Below are 23022 nucleotides of genomic sequence, written 5' to 3'. Positions count from 1 at the left end.
CGGAGCTTGCGAAAGAATGCTGCTGAGGAAAAATGAGGGCGGGCTTCAGAGCTAGTGAAAGAAATGTGTGTGAACGTGTCTGTCGTAAAGAAAAAAGCTTCCCACAAGAGAGGGGATCTATTCTTCACCCTTCTCAACGCATCACATTTAAGAACCCATTAGACATGGGGATGGGGCTAATCTGAACATGCATTTTAGGAAATAACTGTCTGAGGACCTGGATGTGTGGATGCATTCATCAGACCAGATTCTGAAATCCGTAAATATATATATATATATATATATATATATATATATATATATATATATATATATATATATATATACACATATACATACACACACATACATATATTTATATATACATATATATATATATATATATATATATATATATATATATATATATATATATTGTTGTGGGCCGGGGGTCGGTGGCGAGAACGACCACTAGGTTGGGGAAACTACGTCGTCTCCACCAGACTCCAGACTCCACGGAATTGTAGGCTGTCGCTTGGATAACTCCGCGAGCCGGCGGGTCGATTATCCGACTGTGGTCGCCAATATCTCAACCGTGTAGCGTACAGTCTGTTTGTCTAAAGCCAATGTACCTAAGTAGCTACGCGATTTAAACTACCAGGGAAGCCACGCCCTCGGAACGCCTGGTCGAACCGGATTTACTCTACCGGCAGCGGTAGATTCACACTACCGACTACCGCTTTGCCACCTACCTTTCCGGCTTGTTGCAGTTGAGCAGGGCCTGCCCAGGACGTCCCGGCTATGATCGACCGATTACCAGGGATGAAACCCCGCTTATACTCAGACCTGGACCATGCTGGACCAATGTAAGAAGGGACAGAACTGGACTGGGAACATTTCTAATAAATTTATTCACAGTAAAATAAAGGCAAGCCGGGAGGCGACATGGGTGGTCGCTATATAATTGCATACTAGCCATACACATTTTGATGGATCGAGCTGAAAATTTTTGACAAAGACTTTGATTATAGTGCGCATAAAAGTGCGAAAGCCGATTTTTGATTTTTGAATTTTTTTTTTTTTCGGATTTTGTCAAAAATTTCAAAGTCCCGTTGCGAGGCAACGGCGGCGCCCATAGCAATGGTGCTCAAAAGCATACAACTCGATCCTGGTATGAACCTACCAGTCAAGTTTCATCAAAATTGGTTGACTCCTCTGGCCTCCAGAGCTGTCCATTACATACAAACAGACAGACATACAGACAGACAGAAAACCTGAGAAAAACAGTCATCTAACGACCACCCAACAAAGGCAAGAGTTGGCACGAATATGCAAGCAGGGAAATAATTACAATAAGCAAAAACACTTACTCAGTTCTACTTAAAGACGGACCCACACACAGACACACACAAAATAAAGAAACCCCAGAGTCTTTATTTGACCCTCGCAGCCGTGAAGAGAGACAAGCTGGGGGTCAGAGTTCGGTGGGTACATGGTCGTCGGAGGGAAAGCGTGCTCAGTAGTGCGGCACCTGCCAAAGGTCGTCGGTTTGGTCCCAGTCGCATGTGTGGGATTCTTAACTCGTGGCAGAGCTCGCGTGGCGAAGAGTCGGGGTCCACAGAACTCCTCTCCCTGTAACAGCCACCGTGAAGAATGAACCAGACTACTCACAGCCACCGTCAAAACTCCTCCTTACTCAGAGAGTCTCGGAGATAAATTGTTGCAGGCCGGGTATCAGCTGCGAGCACGACCGCTAGGTGGAGCAGTAGGGTCGACTCTACCGAACACCCGGAATTTAGAGCGTACCTTTCGGAAAACTCTGACAGGTACGGGTCCCTTACCGGACCGTAAATCGCCAATAATTTGACCGCGTGGGGTAGGGTTAATTGCCAAACTTCAATATGCCTAATTACCCATGCGGACAAAGCTACCGGGGAATTCACACCCTCGACGGCACTCGTACGGGACGAGCCGTATGCGTGCTCAAACCGTGCGTAACCTCAGCGGATGGTTACGAGATCCGTCGGTCCCAAATGCACACCACTACGGCAACAACGGCCTTTCTAACTCCCCAACACGCACCGTGTTAAACGAATAAAAGAAACACAAAAACGAGCTGATACATTTAACAAATAGGGTATTTATTAACAGTAGGTGGGGAAGGAGGGAACACGTAAGGGCAGAGTTATCACGACTAATCAGAGATGCAAGGCAAATAATGTACAGCAAAGGCACTTAGCAATTTACTACTTAGAGACAGGCCCACCGACAGACACACACACACAGATACCCAGAAGGACATGGACCTGTCCACCGCATGTGGTTCGGCTGACACGGGCGAACCAGGCCAGCGTCAAGATGCGATGATAGAACCAGGCACCAACAAGGGGTGACGATCGAACCAGGCACCAGCGAGAGGCGATGATCGAACTAAGCATCAGCGAGAGGCGATGATCGAACCAGGCACCAGCGAGATGCGATGATCGAACCAGGCACCAGCGAGAGGCGATGATCGAACCAGGCACCAGCGAGAGGCGATGATCGAACCAGGCACCAGCGAGAGGCGATGATCGAACCAGGCACCAGCGAGAGGCGATGATCGAACCAGGTGCCAGCGAGAGGCGATGATCGAACCAGGTGCCAGCGAGCCGCGATCTGACTCCTGAGCTCCGTTCAGCACTCGTCCCGACAACCAAAACTCTCCTTTGTACCTCAAACTGTCGAGAAGGCAGGAGGTTTCTCTGCCACTTCTCCAAGTCTTTGAGTTGAACATCAAAGCGAGGGCTGATAACTCCACACTTGTTCGAAATGCCCGTCAGATTGACCACAACCTTGCCTGCTCAATGGTCATCAACTATCTCAAAAACTCCCCTCTCGGTCCGATCGTGCCGCAACCTTATTCACCCTTCTCCAGGGAGGGATGGGAGTCCTACTCCCTCCCCGCTTTCCCTCACTGAACGGTTTTGGCGCGCAAAATGCGCTCGTCACCGTCATTGGCCAAAACGGGCGCCAAGGCCGTTGATTGGACCGAGGGGGCGTGACGGCCATCGCTGCGGACTGCCCACCAAACAGGCAGAGAACATTATCCTGCGTGGGCTTCGCCCACGTACGTGCTGACACGCACGTAGGCAATGGCATCGGTCAGAGCGAGGTGAAGGTGAGGGTGATGCTGGCGTTGTTGTAGACCAGTGGTTCTCAAAATTTTTTTGACTACCGCCCCCTTCTGCCCTCTTGGACCGGCCCAATGCTCCCTTGTCCTATCGTTCGTGGTCGGACACCCAGTGGGCAATAGGATAGTCCGAATTTATGCAGATAGGAAGCAAAAATAACAGAAGCCAAATATTTTCTGAATAATATTTTACTTTATTTTACTTTACTTTTCTATTTTATTTTGTACTACCTACAATGTTTCAGCAGAACAGGTCCAGGTGAGGCAAACTGGGAATCTGTTATCACAGGCCCAAATACCGTTAGTGTGAAGGGTGGGCCTGGTGACTTGCTGCGAGATTACGAACATCTGGCTCCATCTCAGTGAGGTAGAGACGCAGATCGCCCCTCTTGGTAATGTCAAGGCGGTTTCGATACTTGGCCAACAGCACCATCACGGCGCTGAACCCTCTTTAAATGAGGTATGATGTGGGGAACGCCATCAGCAGCAGTTCTGCCTCTGTCCACATTGCGGGGTATTCGCCCCGCTCCAGAATCCAGAATTTTCCGTATTCATTCTGCGAGAATCTTGCCTTCGCCTCATCATCATTCCACAAGTTGATAATTTCGTCCTGTAATTCACGCTTCACATCTCGAATGACACATTTGAATGGGTTGATCACCCATGCTGGCACCGACAGTTCTAGCATGTCTCTGAAACGCTGCTCCATATCTCCACTAATCTTCTCAAGGTGATTACAATAAACGAGCAGCTCTTCATCAGAAACAGCCGTTTCCTTTGCCAACCGGGAAAGTGGTAGATATCACTGCGACCGAGGGTTTCCCTGTGCAGAGTTGCCCTGGTTAGGAACGCGCCAGTCACTTTCTTTGCTTTAATCAGCGTCATATGGTCACCCTAGAGTTGTTTGTTGACATCATTCAGTATACTGAATATGTCCACGGGGTAAGCCACATCATGCTCAATCACATTCACTTTCTCCGATAACTCTGTATCAATTTCCGACAGAAACTCGACCACTGTCAAGAAGTGGGCATGGAAACGGGTCAATTTGGACAACCATCAAACTTCGGTATGCAACAAGAGCCTCTCGAATGGTTCATCATTCTCCTGGCAAAGCTGACGAAACAGCCGATCATGCAGAGATGACACCTTGATTTTATTCACTGCTTTGATTACTATTTGGAGTGAAGTATGAAGTCTGGTGCTGAGACCTTTTGCTACAAGATGCTGGCGGTGCACGACACAGTGAATGGCGAACACGGACAGTGGCTGGTTCTTCAGAAGCGCAATAAAACCATGCTGGCGGCCAACCATGGCTGGTGCCCTGTCCGTCGCGCAAGCGAGAATGTTCTCCATCGGTACGTTCTTATCAGTAAAGTACTTCTCCAAGGTTTGGAAGATGGAAGAACCCTTCGTATCGGTCTGGAGAGAGCGGGCAAACAACAATTTTTCCACCATTTCCTGATCACGGATGAAGCGAACGTAGCAGAGTAACAGAGCTTCACTGTCACGCAAAGTGGACTCATCCAGCTGGATGGTGAAGTGCGTGCTTCTCAGCTCACAACACAGCTTATATTCTACATCTGATGACATTTCATCAATCCGCCTGGCCACGGAATCATTGTTGAGCACAATTGACGAGAGAACTGGATACGGATCCTGGTCCATAACAGTTTTTATCACTTCCCCAACAGCTGGTTTGATCAACTATTCGCCGATTGAATACGGTTTTCCAGATCTGGCGATGAGCAATGACAGCTTATACGACGCTTCCAGTCCTTTATCCATGAGCTTTTGGCTGGCTTTGAACATTGTCGTTACCGTGGATCGCTTCTCAAATTGCTCTTTCAGCGATTGGAAATAGCTGACCTCTGCGCGAGCCTGATCACTGTGCTTTTTACTCAGGTGCTCGCTCAGTCGAGAAGGTTTCATTGCTTCATTGGACAGCGTGATACCACACAATAAACACATCGGTAACTGCGTGTTCGTCAGGGATGGAATGAATCCATACTTGATGTATTCAACGGAATACTGACGACACTTTTTCTTTGAGGCCGACATCTTGAAGCTGACCGGATGTGAAGCTTTTTTGAATAACGAAATCAATACACCAAGATGTCGAAAGACCAACACCAGTGATAAGGCCAAACAACAATTATATATTTCCGCTCTCTGGTCAGCATGCGCATCGATTTTCACCCTGTGCGTTAAAAAAAAAAAATTCTTCACATTTCCAACGGTAGCTACAACAGCGCGCACCTAAAACACAATGCCGCGCTGCCACAGTACTCGCGCCTCGCTGGGATTTGCGCTGCCGGATCATAACACATGTATATGGTATTCACACCATGTGTGTATTAAAAAAAAAAACACTGACTTGCATTGTTGGTAAACAAGTCTGTAATATGCTTGAAGAACTTAATGATTTTCAGAATAAGTACACTTTAAAATGTGTTCATTATTTACAAAAAGGCCTACCTGTCCCATTGCCTGTCTTTAATTTCTCTCTGGACGGCCTCACGGCAAACGAGGAGGACTGCAACGGGGATTGTATGGCCAATTTGCCGAATGGCACTGGGTAACCTGTTCAGACTGCAGGAAGCCCAATGAGCGCTCCTAATCGCCGCTGCTCCTCAATCGCCAGTGCCCCCCAAATCATTGCCAGCGCCCCCTACCACTCGTGGAGTCTGGAGCGCCCTCCTGAAAGTTCCGAGCGCCCACTGGGGGGCGGTAGGGACCACTTTGAGAACCACTATTGTAGACGATGTTGGTGGTGTAAAAATAAAATAAAACCCTATCAAAATAACTCCGCAGCACATGAACATTTAATTACCCATAAAACAAGGGAAAGGGAGCTATCTATCCACATTTACTTATCGAAATAACTGAGCTATAGGACCTGTATGTTGAGTGCTCATGGCTTCCAGATTCGTAACACTACCCCCACCCCTTTTTACAGACTCGTCCCGAGTCGTCAAATTTTCGTGTGACCAGCATGTGTAAGTTCTCCCCTCGTACGTTTTACCTACGGAACCCTGAGTGCGACATTTTTTCATACATGTCCCAAAAATAAATAACCTAATGCGCTGCGTAACTAACTAACAGACTCATACAGACCACTTAAATAAATTGCCGGCGCTAAGACAAACACACAGGTGGGTTTTTAAATTATTCACAAGCCTTACTTATCTATTTACACCAACCATGGCCCAGTACCTGTCATCTGTGGGAAAGAGGCATGGCAAAGTTAACAGTTTGTGTGTGTGTGAGTGCTCAGCAGCTGAAGGTCAGTCATCCTCAGGGCCTGCTCAAAAGGTCCCCCTTGAGTATTCCTCGCAGTAAACCTTCTTCTTTCTATTTCGTTCATACCCCCAGTTGCTGGAGGCAACTCACCCTAACACGGCAGGCCATGCGCCGTCCCACAGGCCATTTGAAGTGGCCTTTATACAAGAAGAAAAAGACGTGGCCAGGCTATTCAATGCAGTCTCTGGCTCATTTGAAATGGGTGGAAGATACAAAAACAAAAATGGATGCAAACGATGCACGGGCTGCATCAATGTAGTCCCCGTGTGCGGCTGCCTGCAGGGCAGTCCTTGCAAACACTGGAGATGGTCCTGGCGCACATGGTTGAGGATGATGACACAGGGGCAATGCAAATAAGGCAGCAGGCATGGGGTTATGGCAGACAAACGAGGCATGGCAAGGCAAGGCAAGGCAGACCAGGAACAGTAGCACAACAGGCCGGCATTGGAAGCTGGTCGGCATCTGGTCTCGTTCAGTGAGGTTCTGGAGGGAGTGCGGTGGTGCCAGCCGCTCTGAAAACGGACTCGGACCTACCCTACTGTCTCCCCCCAACCTATCGCCTTTGCCTGTCTTTGGCCATACCCACGCGTTTAATTTGCAACAATGAACAACCAAATTTAGCCCCTTTTCATTTTTTTAATCATTCCGTCTCCCTAACCCCCTTTATCGTCTTTGTCCGGCTAACCTATCCTGTCAACCGAGCCTACTCCCAACCCCTATATTCCTATTTTGGAGGGGAATAGGGAAGAGACTAGTATCCTGTCTCAAGGCCCAACAAAGCCTCAGAATGGCCTCCTCATAATTCAGTCATCTTACCAAGGTGGGTCCAGCAGCATACAGAGAGCGAAGGGATGGATGGTGCGAAGGGGTACATTTCCTAACTATCCTAGCATTTATTAATTTTAAACTACCCCTGGGCTTTCCAAAACGCCTGTCACTTAAAACTATGGGTTCTAACAACCATGATTCCCGTTACCTGTGTTGGTTTCCATTATAAATTTGGGCCTAGCCCTCAAATTTTTACTTGTGCCCTTGCACAATTTCATGGCTGGGCAGCGTGGCTCACTTGGCAGGGATTCCCCCCTCTGCCGAACTCTAACCATGGCACCCCCGGGCCCTGAGGCTGTCTCCGAGCCTACCTGCTCCCTATGAATGTGGGGGGTTGCCCTTCCTGGCATTGCCTCCCTGCGATGCCCACGTGGCATTAGGGTGCTTCGGGCCCCTTTCCGAGGGTCGCCCGTGGCCACCACACTATCCCGGTCCCTTGGACCCTTGGCCTACTCTGGCCGACTGTCGGGTGCCCGGGGTGCCCTCTAATCAATACTCACCTTTCAACAGCCATGCTCCCAGCCAGTCAATGGACTCTTGCACCCCTCCAAATGGGTTTCGTGCCTTCTCCCAACACCAACAACCGAACGACCTCCTTCTGGTAAGTTTGACTAACCCACTAACAAACATTATACTGACCTAACTAACATTTGACTAACCCACTAACTAACATTACACTTGGGTGGGACTCGCTCCTCCCCCCACTCATTCATTCTCACCATACATTCCACATTCCCTCCATTCACTCAATCGGGCCCGCTGACCCATACTCACTCATTGTGTTTCTCTGTTTTTCCATTCACTCCAACACTCACATTCTACCTATGTTCCCCGAACTATCTCGTGCTCCCTCGTCATCCTTTACACTAATGCACGTTCCATCTAATCTACGTAGCTAAGCACATTCCATGTCTGTTCATGTCTCCCACATCCATTTCCCATTCTAAATCTAACCTGACATTCCCACTAACTAATCCATCGGCTCCATGGAGGACAGCTCATTCCCCCATGATGCCGGTCTATCCAAGCTAAACCCATCCCGCTAACTAGTGCTTCCTTTGCGCAAAATGGATGCTTGCCACATCTCTGCCGGGTCGTGTACTTGGAGCGAGGCTTTTTTTTTTCTCTTTTGCACCGCCATGGAGGCGGTCAACGGCTCACTCGCTCGTCCCTATGGACGATAATAACGTCCCCTCCGATGGCCGATCCGTGCAGCCATGACATCACCCTGCCAATCGCAACGAGCACTCACTTTTGGGGAATTCCCCACGCGGGATAACGTGCGCTGTTAGCCCGGCCTTTGTGCCGCGAGATCCCCGGTGACATCACTCACACACCGAACCTGCGCGGCTTGCCGTGCAGGTTATCACGAGCGCATCGTCCCGGAAACCCGCTCCGTGCATTCCGCGAACAGAACATGCGGCATGCAGCATTTGATGCCCCGCACACGCACCCACGTATTCCAAATTCACCCGACACCCGCCTACCTTTTAGCCATCTGCGAGACAGTCTCTTCCGATACACGGGACGTTCCCAAAACCGGAATCGCTCCACGAAGACGCGCGCGCGAGGGCCGTTCGCGAAATTCCGAACGGGCCTTGTACGCGGCGTCTCGCGGGACGGCGCGGTTACCAAAATAACCCTTTGCGGCCCTCCAGGCTTGCCATTCGTGTCTCCCGTCTGGATCGGTCCGTCGTCCAATTTCATGCACGCACTCACGCACGCCATGACACTCGCATTCTGCATTCATTTCAACACACTCGTACCACTCATACACTTTACCACACACTCCTGGACAATCACACTGGGGAATCGTGTTACCACAAGCAATCCCGGGGTTTCCATACCCCCCAAGCTCCGCGTGTACCCGTTCACATCAGACATCCCCTCAACCTCGCACGGCTCGACCGGACTCATCTCGTCACGATCTGCTTCGAGAGAGCACATTTCCTCTCTCTGTTCACACCCAGGCCATCCTGCCTCTTGCATCGGATCACAAAACATTCCCCAAGCTCAACCCCAATGTCTCCTCTTAGCTCTACCTGTGTGTGTTCGTCTTAATTTCGTTCACCTCTATTGATTTTTGCGTGTCCGTCTCTGTTAATTTCTGGCTTTTCGTCCCAGTCACCTCTTTTAATTTCTCTGTCACCCCCTCGTGTTCGAGTTTACACGTCTCCCCATCAATTATGACGTCGCTCGTCCCCTCGACCTTACCCGTCTCCATTGCGGGCCGGACACATTGCACACTCCGTGTTGGTTCGGCCGCCCCGCCACGTGGTGCCGCCATTATGCCCTTCTGCTCACCTGCAGATTCAACCCCATGGTCTGCATTTCCCCTCACTGCGTTTGCATATCACCCTTCATCTCATGCATTTTGTGCGCATTTGCATCCTTTTTGCACTCCAAATCCCCTTTCAATTTTGCATATTTGCATCCGTTCTTTGCGCATTCGTTCTCATTTCCTGCATCAACGCCTCCACCATCTGTCTCATGTCAAATGGCGGAGCCGATCCGCCATGATGGTGCGCGGAACCAGCAGAAATCGGGGGGGGGGGAGCCAGAAATCGTTTGGGAGCTTTGACGGAGGGGAGGGTGTCATACGCCGCCCATGCGCCCCTTATGGACTCTGAGTTTGGTTGCGGGAGCACGTCTTCTTGCATGGGGGTGGGGTCCTGGACCATGGGTTCCTCTAAACTACTACCACTACCCACCTGTTTCAGCCCGTCTTGGAAATAAAATTTAAAATGCTCGTAATTTGGGGGACACGGGGTGGGGGGGTGTTCTCTCCGTACACCCCTGATCCGTAAATTTCTCTCCGGAGCCGGAGAGGTTCAAAACCCACTCCTGACACCAATTTGTTGCGGGCCGGGTATCGGCTGTTAGCACGACCGTGAGGTGGAGCTTTAGGGTCGACTCGACTGAACACCCGGAATTTAGATCGTACCTTTCGGAAAATTCCGACAGGTACGGGTCCCTTACCGGACCGTGAATCGCCAATAATTTGACCGCGTGGTGTAGGGTTAATTGCCAAACTTCAATATACCTAATTACCCACGCGGACAAAGCTACCGGGGAATTCACACCCTCGACGGCACTCGTACGGGACGAGCCGTATGCGTGCTCGAACCGTGCGTAACCCGAGCGGATGGTTACAGAGATCCGTCAGTCCCAAATGCACACCACTACGGCAACAACGGCCTTTGTAATTCCCCAACACGCACGTTGTTAAACCAATAAAAGAAACACAAAAACGAGCTGATACATTTAACAAATAGGGTATTTATTAACAGAAGGTGGGGAATGAGGGAAGCACGTAAGGGCAGAGTTATCACGACTAATCAGAGATGCAAGGCAAATAATGTACAGCGAAGGCACTAAGCAATTTATTACTTAAAGACGGGCCCACCGACAGACAGACAGACAGACAGACACACACACACACACACACACACACACACACACACACACACACACACACACACACACACACACACACACACACACACACACACACACACACAGATATCCAGAAGGACATGGACCTGTCCACCTAGTGTGGTTCGGCTGACACGGTCGAACCAGGCCAGCGTCGAGATGCGATGGTAGAACCAGGCACCAGCCAGGGGCGATGATCGAACCAGGCACCAGCGAGAGGCGATGATCGAACCAGGCACCAGCGAGCCACGATCAGACTCTTGAGCTCCATTCAGCGCTCGTCCCGACAACCAAAACTCACCTTTGTACTCCAAACTGTCGAGAAGGCAGGAGGTTTCTCTGCCACTTTTGATCAGGCAGGAGGCAGGAGGTTTCATTGCCACCCCATCTCCTCGATATGCTGATCAACCTGCTGCAACCACGAGGCGCGTGGTCAGCCGATTGGCCTCCTCCCCTCACGAGGCTCCTTCACTGGGACAATCTGATGAGCAGGATGGATCAGCATCAAGAAAACGAGCGAAATGTCCATACAGCCACAGCTGACGCTCACAGACTATGTAGGTAACAAATCTTATTTGATTCTCTCTCAGAAACTACTCGTTGGACATAAAGTCCAACAAGCGATAGCCAAGGATTCTCCGAAGAGACCTGGTATCAAAGGAATTAAGTCTCCATCTCAGATCCCTGGTCAGAGTCCAAGTCTCACATCCATAGAGCAAGACTGGAAGTACCAAGGACCTGAAGACTCGGACTTTTGTCCTCCCACACAGGTACTGGCAGCGCCATACCCCAATCCATGACTCCCCAGGTCCAACCCAGACATATGTTGACCTCTGGCTCACAGCCAGCAGAGGGGAGGGTGGGGGCACAAAGGGACTGTTTTGAGTCTGCAAAGTGATGCCAGAGTGACCAATTGGTCCGTCAGTGAAGCGACGGGTCAGCTCTGCTTGTATAGATATAGATTGTGTCTTCTGCTGCAAGCCTGGGGAAAACACCAATGTGGATGAGCAACTGTTACCCATGGAGATGAGATGTCGATTCACCCGATACATGGCCAACAAACCAGACAATGTCAGAATCAACTTTGGGCTAGAAGTTGATGTATATTCCAAGCATCTGCTGAATGGGTTTCCATACAGAGGCAGAGATGAGCACCGTGCTGCAGACCAGACGTTGTCTGAAAATGTGGTGGTTCTACATCTTTTGGATCCTTCATTGAATAAGGGAAGAAATGTTACCACAGACAACTTTTTCACCTCTCTGTAGTTGGCAGAGAAGTTGAAATCAAAGATCACAAGCATAGTGGGCACAATGAGTCATGTTCAGAGAGAAGCTTCCTCCTTAAAGTCACCACCACGAGAACTACAGCAGTTGAGTCGTTTGGAGGACGGGCCTTCAGCAAAGCGCAAGTGGAAATAAAGCAAAGTCACCAAATGTAAGACCAAAACGGTAGACAGCTGTGCAATGTGAAACAAGCCCATATGTGGTAGGTGCACTGGACAGGTGGTTAAAAAGTGCAAAGCTTGGTGCCAGCTGTTCGAGCAAAATGGCGGACAGTTGTGTGATGTGCAAAGAGTTTGGGTTTAAACGAATCTCATCATTACAAGCAATGAACATGTGTTTAACAATTGATTTCGTATCATGACCAGCCTGTTTTTTATCAGCAGTCGAATTAACCGCTGCGGCGGTTCGAGGTGGATAGGTGAGGCTGGAGGATCAAGTGTTTTAAAAAAAAAAAAAAAAGCTAAAAGCCAAATCAATATAAGATCAAGAATTAAAACAAGACACAACAAATCAAATCGATATTTTAACAAATTTGTGGTGTACTTTTCATCGGTGCCACCTTGTTCGTACTTTTACATCACCGCCTTTGTCACATTTACTGTCCAACCAATGACAGTAGTGTTGGCGTGGTTTTTATCTGGTTTCGAACCAATCATTTTGCCCGCCCTTACAACCGGTCTCGAGGACCTGCCCATCGCGGGACAACCAGGATGGTGGAAAGCTTTAAAGGAAGGTGACTCCCTCTTCTTACCTGGTAGCGAGCCATTTTATACACTCGTTCTTCTTACCTAGTAGCAAGCCATTTTACACACTCGTTCTTCTTACCTAGTAGCGAGCCATTTTACACACTCGTTCTTCTTTCCTGGTAGCTAGCCATTTTACACACTCGTTCTTCTTACCTAGTAGCAAGCCATTTTACACACTCGTTCTTCTGACCTCGTGGCGAGCCATTTTACACACTCGTTATTCTTACCTGGTAGCTCGCCATTTTACACACTCGTTCTTCTTTCCTGGTAGCTAGCCATTTTATACACTCGTTCTTCTTACCTAGTAGCAAGCCATTTTACACACTCGTTCTTCTTACCTAGTAGCAAGCCATTTTACACACTCGTTCTTCTTACCTAGTAGCGAGCCATTTTACACACTCATTCTTCTTTCCTGGTAGCTAGCCATTTTACACACTCGTTCTTCTTACCTAGTAGCAAGCCATTTTACACACTCGTTCTTCTGACCTCGTGGCGAGCCATTTTACACACTCGTTCTTCTTACCTAGTAGCGAGCCATTTTACACAGTCGTTCTTCTTTCCTGGTAGCTAGCCATTTTATACACTCGTTCTTCTTACCTAGTAGCAAGCCATTTTACACACTCGTTCTTCTTACCTAGTAGCGAGCCATTTTACACACTCGTTCTTCTTACCTAGTAGCGAGCCATTTTACACACTCGTTCTTCTTACCTGGTAGCTAGCCATTTTATACACTCGTTCTTCTTACCTAGTAGCGAGCCATTTTACACACTCGTTCTTCTTACCTAGTAGCGAGCCATTTTACACACTCGTTCTTCTTACCTGGTAGCTAGCCATTTTATATACTCGTTCTTCTTACCTAGTGGCTAGCCATTTTACACACTCGTTCTTCTTACCTCGTGGCAAGTCATTTTATACACTCGTTCTTCTTACCTAGCAGCTAGTCAATTTACACACTCGTTCTTCTTACCTGGTAGCTAGCCATTTTACACACTCGTTATTCTTACCTAGTAGCTAGCCATTTTACACACTCGTTCTTCTTGCCTGGTAGCTAGCCATTTTACACACTCGTTCTTCTTACCTAGTAGCTAGCCATTTTACACACTTGTTCTTCTTACCTGGTAGCTAGCCATTTTACACACTCGTTCTTTTTACCTAGTAGCTAGCCATTTTACACACTCGTTCTTCTTTCCTGGTAGCTAGCCATTTTACACACTCGTTCTTCTTACCTAGTGGCGAGCCATTTTACACACTCGTTCTTCTTACTTGGTAGCTAGCCATTTTACACACTCGTTCTTCTTACCTGGTAGCTAGCCATTTTACACACTCGTTATTCTTACCTAGTAGCTAGCCATTTTACACACTCGTTCTTCTTACTTGGTAGCTAGCCATTTTACACACTCGTTATTCTTACCTGGTAGCTAGCCATTTTACACACTCGTTCTTCTTACCTAGCAGCTAGTCAATTTACACACTTGTTCTTCTTACCTGGTAGCTAGCCATTTTACACACTCGTTATTCTTACCTGGTAGCTAGCCATTTTATACACTCGTTCTTCTTACCTGGTAGCTAGCCATTTTATACACTCGTTCTTCTTACCTGGTAGCTAGCCATTTTACACACTCGTTCTTCTTACCTAGCAGCTAGTCAATATACACACTCGTTCTTCTTACCTGGTAGCTAGCCATTTTACACACTCGTTCTTCTTACCTAGTAGCTAGCCATTTTACACACTCGTTATTCTTACCTGGTAGCTAGCCATTTTACACACTCGTTCTTCTTACCTGGTAGCTAGCCATTTTACACACTCGTTCTTCTTACCTGGTAGCTAGCCATTTTACACACTCATTCTTCTTACCTGGTAGCTAGCCATTTTACACACTCGTTCTTCTTACCTAGTAGCTCGCCATTTTACACACTCGTTCTTCTTACCTAGTAGCTAGCCATTTTACACACTCGTTCTTCTTACCTAGTGGCGAGCCATTTTACACACTCGTTCTTCTTACCTGGTAGCTGGCCATTTTACACACTCGTTTGCCACGATGCCGAGTTGGCCCACTGGTGATACACCATTTCTTGCTTCTTATTGAACCCGTGACTGTATTTCCACGCACTCAAACTCAACAGCTTGTGGGACTCCACTCGGACTGAATGAAGTCATCAACCTTTTGCAATGAGTGGAAGTCGATAACTCGATTTTTTATGAATGCAATAAAACAAGAATTAAAAAAATCAAATCAAAAATCAGTAAGCAATTAAAAGATCAAAAAACAAAGAAAAGGTTTCTGCAGAAACTAAACATGTGGAGTTCGAGGAAAAGTGTGTGCATGGATTAGGGAATTACTTCGGACCTTAATGACAGAAAGAGAGCAGAGAGTGGAGCAAGTCAGACTGGTAAAGAGTGATGAGCGAGTACACCGCCTTGCGGGATACGAGTCGTATCATTGTCTATTGTCTTTATTAATGATCTCCCTGCCATGGTGGAAGGAACAGTTCAGATATTTACAGATAACACAAAGCTGTATGGCTGAGTCAGAACCACAGAGCGAACTGAAATGCCACAAAAGGGCTTGGACAGCGAAACCTAGATGGTCAGACACATGTGGCAACTGCCCTTTAACCAAGGTAAATACAAGGTGGTACACATAGACAGAAACAACCTCGAAGAGGAGTACAGTATGAATCAAGTTCCGGTAAATAAACAATTCAATCAGGAGAAAGACTTGGCAGTTCTAGTGGACAGGGAATTTCATCCATCCATCAATTGGGACCATACTCTGTGCAGAGCGTTGGTGCTGCCTAAGCAGTCTCCTTGGCTATTGGGTACAATCCTGGACGGGTCGCCACTCCGACGCAGGATTCCAGCAAGCTGGCACTCATTTTGCCAACCTCGGAAGGATGACAGGCAGAGTCAACCCCACCTGATATTCATTCAACAGCCAAGAGGGATTTGAACTCAGGATCCTAGGATCCCAAGCCCACCACCATAACCATTAAACCAACACCAGGCACAGGGAATTTAAATTCCACAAACATGTTGCACCAGCTGTTAACAAAGGATACAGCTACTTTGCATCATAAGGAAGATGGTCAGGCACCTGAACAGGACTTCCCTGCCACCACTGTTCTCAACATTGTTCAGACCTCTACTCGAATACGGAAATAGCCGATGGTAAGTCCGATTCAACAGACGCAGATAAAAGTTGAGGAAGTGCAGAGGAGTGCCACTAAAATGGTTCCAGAAATCAAGAAGCTTCCCCACCAAGATAGGCTGAGGATCTTGAATCTGTAGACTCTCTCTACTACAGAGGGAGGATGGATGATACGAGTATTGAACACCAGATTTCGTCATGGGCTTATCAGGATCGATCAGAGTCATTTCTTCAAGTCAGCAAGACATACTTCAATTGGAGGTCACTCAAAGAAATGGAGGTCACACTAGACGTCAGGAAGTGCTTCTTTCTTTAGCAGTAGAGTGGTTGATGACTGGGACAGTCTTCCACAGGAAGTAGTTGAAGCCAAGAGTACAAATGATTTTAAGTCTAAATTAGGTAAGCACTGGTGGAATGAGAACTTCACCTTCCATAAGTTTGCTCTTATCAAGCATGTGAACACACTGAAGTTCAGCATTACAATAACGAAGAGACCAGGGTATTTCAGGATTACCTTCTTCCCCGAATCCGATGATAGCGATGATGAAGCAACAAAAAGAAAATCAATAACCAGCAATCAACCAGACAAGAAAATTCTTCAAAAACAATTAACCAGAAACCCACCCACAACACTGCGACAAAGGACACCTACCTGCAACTCAACAAATTGAAGGGAGGAAAGAGGACCCTTATCCCCCAGCTGATCCCTCAGCCTCAACCCTCTCAAATCAAAGGAAGAAAGGACACCTTGAACAAATTTTCAATGGGTCCTTTTTGTCCTTTAAATACCAGAATCCACAGCCAGAAACATACAAACAGAAGGCACGTTGAGGACCTAGTCCACCGATAGAAATAATACCAATTGAAAAGCCATCAAACAAAAGGAAACCCAAATGTCTTGGGCCGAGCCTGGGAAGGGTTCGACTAGGAGTGAGGCACCACCAGGAAGCCGTCAGCTTCCCCCACCCCGAGGCACGAGTCAACCAACCAAGATCACAACCTGACAAGGCACGCAACCATGCCTGCCGGAATACCGACGACCTATCTGGGCCCTGGCGAAAAACTCGGTCGGGAACTGCAACAGCGAATGACCGCCATCCACATCTTTGTGAGGATTTCCCACCGGCGACACCCCTATTGTCAGATCAAGCACGATCAGATCTGTGACCTGCTTACAGGTACCATGTAAACCTGTACCAACCTGTTTCATGGTTGGGTTGTCGTCGACTAAACCGTCTCCCCCACCAGGTTTATGGATATGGACATGCAGCAGGATTAAAAACAAAACCTGTCAAAGGGTGGAGAGCTCCTTGTCAGCCAACGATCATCAATATCTAGTACCCAACTGTGTCTGCGGACGTCCTCCTGCAGTTGAGTACCTTTTTTTTTTTTTTTCGGAAGTTCGTGGCAGGATTTGCACTCCAGCCACCATAAAACCCTTCATTCCGCAAAACATACGAAAAGCACAAAAAAAAATTCTGAAAACCCACTTCGTGGGAGTACCTGCTGTGCAGCTGCCGTCCACAAGGCACCTCACCGGATGACGGGATTCGGGCAAACCTTTCGGGACCCCCAATCTTTGATGATAGGAGGAAATCCACGGGGTAACATTCCCGGGTCAGATTGCCGTAGTGGGTGTCAGGGTGGTGCTGAGGTGTCGTCCACCAGATGACGGTCTCCTTGGGTTAACCTGAGGCAGTCCCTTTGGGTGGGTGCCTGGAATGTCCCATCCCAAAGAAAGGATGATCACATGTCTCTGTTATCATCTGAGCTCAAGCATTTGGACATCGATATTGAAGCACTCTCTGTGGTTCAGAGACCGGATTGCGGCGAGATCATGGTGGGTCATTACATCTACTATTGGCCTGGTCGCTCTGATGGTTACCATGCTGAAGGAGTTGCTGTAGCTGTGTCCAATAAGCTGACTCCATTGATAACTGAGGTAACACCGGTCAACGAGCGTATTATGAGATGAAGGATTAATCACTCATTCGGTGTCATTTCCCTGGTCTCTGACTATGCTCTGACTGAGGCGAGTGATCTCACCATGAAGGACGCATTCTACGCCACGCTCGAGTCTGTGGTTGATCAGTGCCCCAGGTGAGATACTCTTCTAGTCTTAGGGGATTTCAATGTTTCGACTGGAACTGATGGGGATGGTTATGAGATGTGTGTTGGTCCCCATGAGTCTGGAACTGTGAACCTGAATAGCACTAAGTTCCTTGACTTTGCAAGAAGTCATGGACTTAGGGTGGCTGGTTCATGGTTTCAGCGCCCACAAGCTCATCGCTGGACTTGGTATTCCAACGCTGGCGGTGTGGCAAAGGAGATTGACCATGTGCTCATTGACGGTCGCTGGAGGATGATCCAGAACTGCAGGGTCTACCGGAGTGCTCAGTTCCTCAGCACTGACCACAGGCTTGTAGAAACTCAGAAGTTACAGCTTAAATCCAGGAGAATGGTACCATCGCAGCCGAGGCAGGATGTTGGCAAGCTCAAGGATGAGAGGGTAGCTGAGGAGTTTGCAAACAGGATGAGTGGAGATTTGAGGGGTCTGGGTGCTTTTGGAGATCCTGAAGAGTTGTGGAGTGACTACAAGACCACCGTCCTTGATGTTGCCGGTGGATGTCTTGAACTCACCGTTGGGCAAAGAAGAATTTTGTCTCTCAAGGGACACTGGATACCATTGTTCAGTCGCAGGGCCAGGCTGAATGGCAGAGCTGAGCTGTTCAGGTAGCTGAGGTGTAAAACTGTACGTGTGCTAAGGGTGGACAAGGAGGGTGCGAGCAATCAGTGAGGGGGTAGAGCATCACCTGTGGTCAAGTGATTCTCGTCCCGCTTACAGGGGAAATTTGCGCCTTGTGTTCCTTCAAGCCCGTCCCTCGGTGTACTGCAGTTAGAGCAGGGGGTTGTGGGCTTTTGGTAGAGGAGTCTGAAGTGAAGACCCACTAGGCCGGTTACTTTGAGTGGCTGTATCAACCCGATCCACCAGCTGTTGAGTTTGATGTCAGGGGTGTTACTATCCCTATTGCTGACCATCCAATCAACTGTGATCCACCTTCGTTTGTGGAAACACAGGCTGCGGTGAACCGGTTGAAATAGGGTAAAACTCCTGGGATCTGTGGCATCCATGCTGAACTTCTCAAGGCTGGTGGAAATGCTGCACTCATGTTGTTGCATGCAGTTCTGTGCTCTGCCTGGAACACAGGCATCATCCCAACTGACTGGAAGAGGGGCCTTGTTGTCCCTCTCTAGAAAGGGAAGAGTGATCGCCAAGACTGCAACAACTACCGAGGGGTGACGCTGCTCTCAGTGCCGGGCAAGGTCTTTGCTCGGATAATTCTTCAATGGGTTCGCCACCATCTGCTTGAGCACCAGCGTCCAGAGCAGTCAGGCTTCACACCAAAGAGGTCAACGATTGACCGTATCCTTGCTCTTCGTGTCCTCACTGAACGCAGACGAGAGTTTCGACAGGGGCTGTTTGTAGCCTATGTTGATCTCTGTAAAGCATTTGATTCAGTGAATCGGGATGCCCTCTGGAGGATTCTTGGTCTTTGTGGGGTGACACCAAAACTGATAAATCTGATGACTGAACTATACTCTGGCACTGAGAGTGCTGTGAGATGTGGTGGTACCATCTCTGACTTATTTCCAGTTGTTACTGGAGTTCGTTAGGGGATGTGTACTTGCCCCCACACTTTTCAGCACTTGTATGGACTAGATTCTGGGGAGGATGCTGGAGAGATCAAGCTGCGGTGCATCATTTGGGAATGTCACGATCTCTGACTTTGATTTCACAGATTATGCAGTCATCTTTGCGGAGACTTCAGATATCCTTTTGGGGTCCTCGAGGTGCTGAATGAGGAGTTGGAGCCACTGAGATTATGGGTTTCCTGGGACAAAACCAAGATCCAGGCTTTCAATGACATCTTGGATGGTGCTGCTTGTGGTGAGGATGTTGAGGTCACAGAGAGATTGCCTTATCTTGGCAGTGATATTCATGTCTCTGCTGGCTGTGAGTCAGAGGTCAATAGACTTCTGGGTCAGGCCTGGGGAGTCATGGATTCACTAGATCATGGGGTGTGGTGCTGCAGGTACCTGGGCGGGAGGACGATAGTCTGAGTGTTCAGGTCCTTGGTGCTTCCAGTCTTTCTCTACGGACGTGACCAGGGATCTGAGACGGAGACTTAATTGCTTTGGCACCAGGTCTCTTCGGAGAATCCTTGGCTATCGCAGTTTGGACGTTGTGTCAAATGAGCAGTTGCTGAGAGAGACTCAAATGAGATTTGCTACCTGCATAGTCCATGAGCATCAGCTGCAGCTGAATGGACATGTGGCTCCTTTTCCTGACGCTGATCCTGCTCACCAAATTCTCTCAGTGAAGGAGCCTCATGAGTGGAGGAGGCCAACGGGCCGACCACGTGCCTTGCTGTTGCAGCAGGTTGATCAGTATCTCGAGGAGATGGGGATGGGCCAGGCAACTGCCTGGGGGATGGCCAGACGGAGGCCCCTGGAGGAAAGTGTACGCAGTGACGCGCTGCTCCGGCGCATGCTGCCATTCCTGACCTGACCTGACCTGAAAGACCAGTTTACAAACAGCTGGGACATACCAAATAACCCGTAAAAGGTCAAAAGTACCTCCTTTCAGGCTTGTATGTATGAAGGCAGCTACAATCATGGGGTTTATTTGGGTTTGCCTTTTTTGTTGATTTTTTTTTATATACAAAGTAGTCGAGGCTCGTAGAGTAGATGGGTTTTGATTACGTCCCATGAAATACCTCGCATTTAGTTTGAATTCCTCCCCCACCGAACTCTAGATGTTCCCCCGCATCCATCTCGACCTTGTTGGTGTAATCAACAGGGACAATGCAGTGGTGATCAGTAATGAGTCTAAGGAATACTATATGTACCAGCTCTACATACCAAGCATTCTTCTCGACCACTTTGAAAACACTGGTATTTTGTCTCCAGTTCTGCAGTGAATTTACACTCTCGTTTTGACATTGTAAAGATCGAGCTCGTGATAAAAATCAAACACGTGTGTACAATACGGACTCGGATTCAGAAAAGACACCGAATCGTGGACTGAGCACGCCACTGGACTGTCTGTCTGTCTGTCTGTCTCTCTCTGTGTGTCTCCCTCTCCCTCTCCCTCTCCCTCCCCCTCTCTCCCTCTCTCTCTCTGTGTGTGTGTCACCGCGAGGTTGGACAGGAAGAGGATGTGTGAGTGTCGATGGTCGGACACATCCATTACGCCGTGACGAAGTCGTACAGACTTGTACCAAACTGTCCTGGTCCAAACATTACATAACCACATTTTATCACCGTAAGAAAATGTACAAATATGGTTTATATGTACAAAAATGTACAAACATTTAAATATGGTAAAATAAAAAAATAAAAAAAGCAAAAACGGTAAAAAAAAAAAATCCAGTTATCCCGGACATTTTTATTTGCTTTTAAAAACCCAGCTGGACGGAGATTTAAGGACCGAAAGGGAGGACATGTCCGGGGAAAATCAGAGGGATGGTAACCCGAACACATCGTCCGAAGATGAATATTCCCCTCTGATGCCCATGAAAGGGAAAATCCAAGATGTCTGCCGCACTAATTGTGAAAATCAATTGTCACATTTCTTTGGCAATCTATAACATAACGAGCTCAAATGAGCTGAGATCCTCGTCCTCTTAATGATGACGTCATAAAAACGAATATGACGTCATTGTGATGTATCAGATTTGCGATAAATTATCTGTGCTAATGCCCGGCTTGATTCCCGCAAACAAAATTCAAACAGCTTGCCTAGTTTCGGAGATAATGGTATAGGCGATTGCCATTAGCGGCGATATTATGACGTCAACTTTTTCTCGGAAGAATTTCCAAAATCGGAGATGGTTTCTGCCTGCGCGTGGGCTTTCTGCATCTACATGGCAAGTTTCACGAAGATCCGATGAAAACTCTGGGTTGTGAAACAAAAAATGTCAAAAAATAGGAATGACGTCATAAAAATTGATATGACGTCATAGTGATGTATCATATGTGCGGTAATTCATCTCTGCTAATGCCCTGTTCGATTCCCGCAAACAGAATTCAAAAAGTTTGCCTAGTTTCAGAGATAATTTTTTCGGCGATTTCCATTAGCGGAGATATTTTGACATCATAACTTTTTTTCTTGGAGGAATTTTCAAAATTGGAGATGGTTACTGTTTGCGCAGGGAATTTTTACATATATATGCCAAGTTTCAGGAAGTTTCGATGGAAACTGTAGGCTGTGAAACAAAAAAGTCCACAATAAGAAGATGAAGAACAACAACGTGAGTAAGACTTAGAGATCCTCCACGAGGATCTAAAACCATGAATGAAGTGTCATTTTGTATGTTTTCAGACATCAGGAATCCACTGCCCCCATCATTTGTTATAAAAAAAATGCACAGCTATTAACTTTAGCAATTATATAGGTTTTTTTTTTTGTTTCTTCGCAGATGTGGCCCACATCATGTCAGCAAAGAAGACGCGTCAGCTTCTTAGCGAGAGTGTGCGGTCATCTACGTCCACATCTGATACTATTTATTGGACCCTGTGTACCTTGTGTCAAGAACATTCTTCCGCACCACTTCGGTGTCCAGCAAATTATCAACGGACACACGTTGGACCAGGCTGTGACAATTTGACAAATTCCCGTGAACTTGGCGAGCAGCCGCTACCAGTAGACGTATGCCAGCATGATGAAGGAAACGGCATTGCGACCACCCTGTCCAGATATTGTGCTGAAGTGGCATACATCCCGTCACCTGAAGTGTTCTGCCAGTTGTCTCTCTCTCGTCTCTCTCTCTCGTCTCTCTCTCTCTCTCTCTCTCGTCTCTCTCGTCTCCCTCTCTCTCCCTCGTGCAGCCTGTGGCTGCTGGTTGCATCATTGGTTGGGATGTGGCTGGGACGTGGTTGGGACGTGGATTCCCTCCCCATGTCCCCCTTACCAGTTCATCGACCTCAGAAGGATGACAGGCTGAGTCAACCTCCTAGTGTATTTCTAATTCAGCGGCCAACGGGGCTTGAACTCAGGACCCTAGGATCCCAAGCCGCCACCCTAACCACTAAGCCAACACCAGGCTTTGCCAGTCGACTGGCAAGA

General features: G+C 47.9%; 1 protein-coding gene across 1 annotated transcript in view; it reads right to left on the bottom strand.

The window, feature by feature from the left end:
* Nucleotides 1-23022, bottom strand: part of LOC147016401 (tumor necrosis factor receptor superfamily member 1A-like) — an 80763-nt gene that overhangs the window by 56392 nt on the left and 1349 nt on the right. The window lies entirely within an intron of this gene.

This window comes from Eptatretus burgeri, chromosome 11 (assembly GCF_056783735.1).
Source record: "Eptatretus burgeri isolate ZD-2024b chromosome 11, Ebu_testis_v1, whole genome shotgun sequence".
NCBI lineage: Eukaryota > Metazoa > Chordata > Myxini > Myxiniformes > Myxinidae > Eptatretus > Eptatretus burgeri.
Note: the sequence above shows the minus strand (reverse complement) of the source record. Positions and strands in the feature narration are given on the sequence as shown.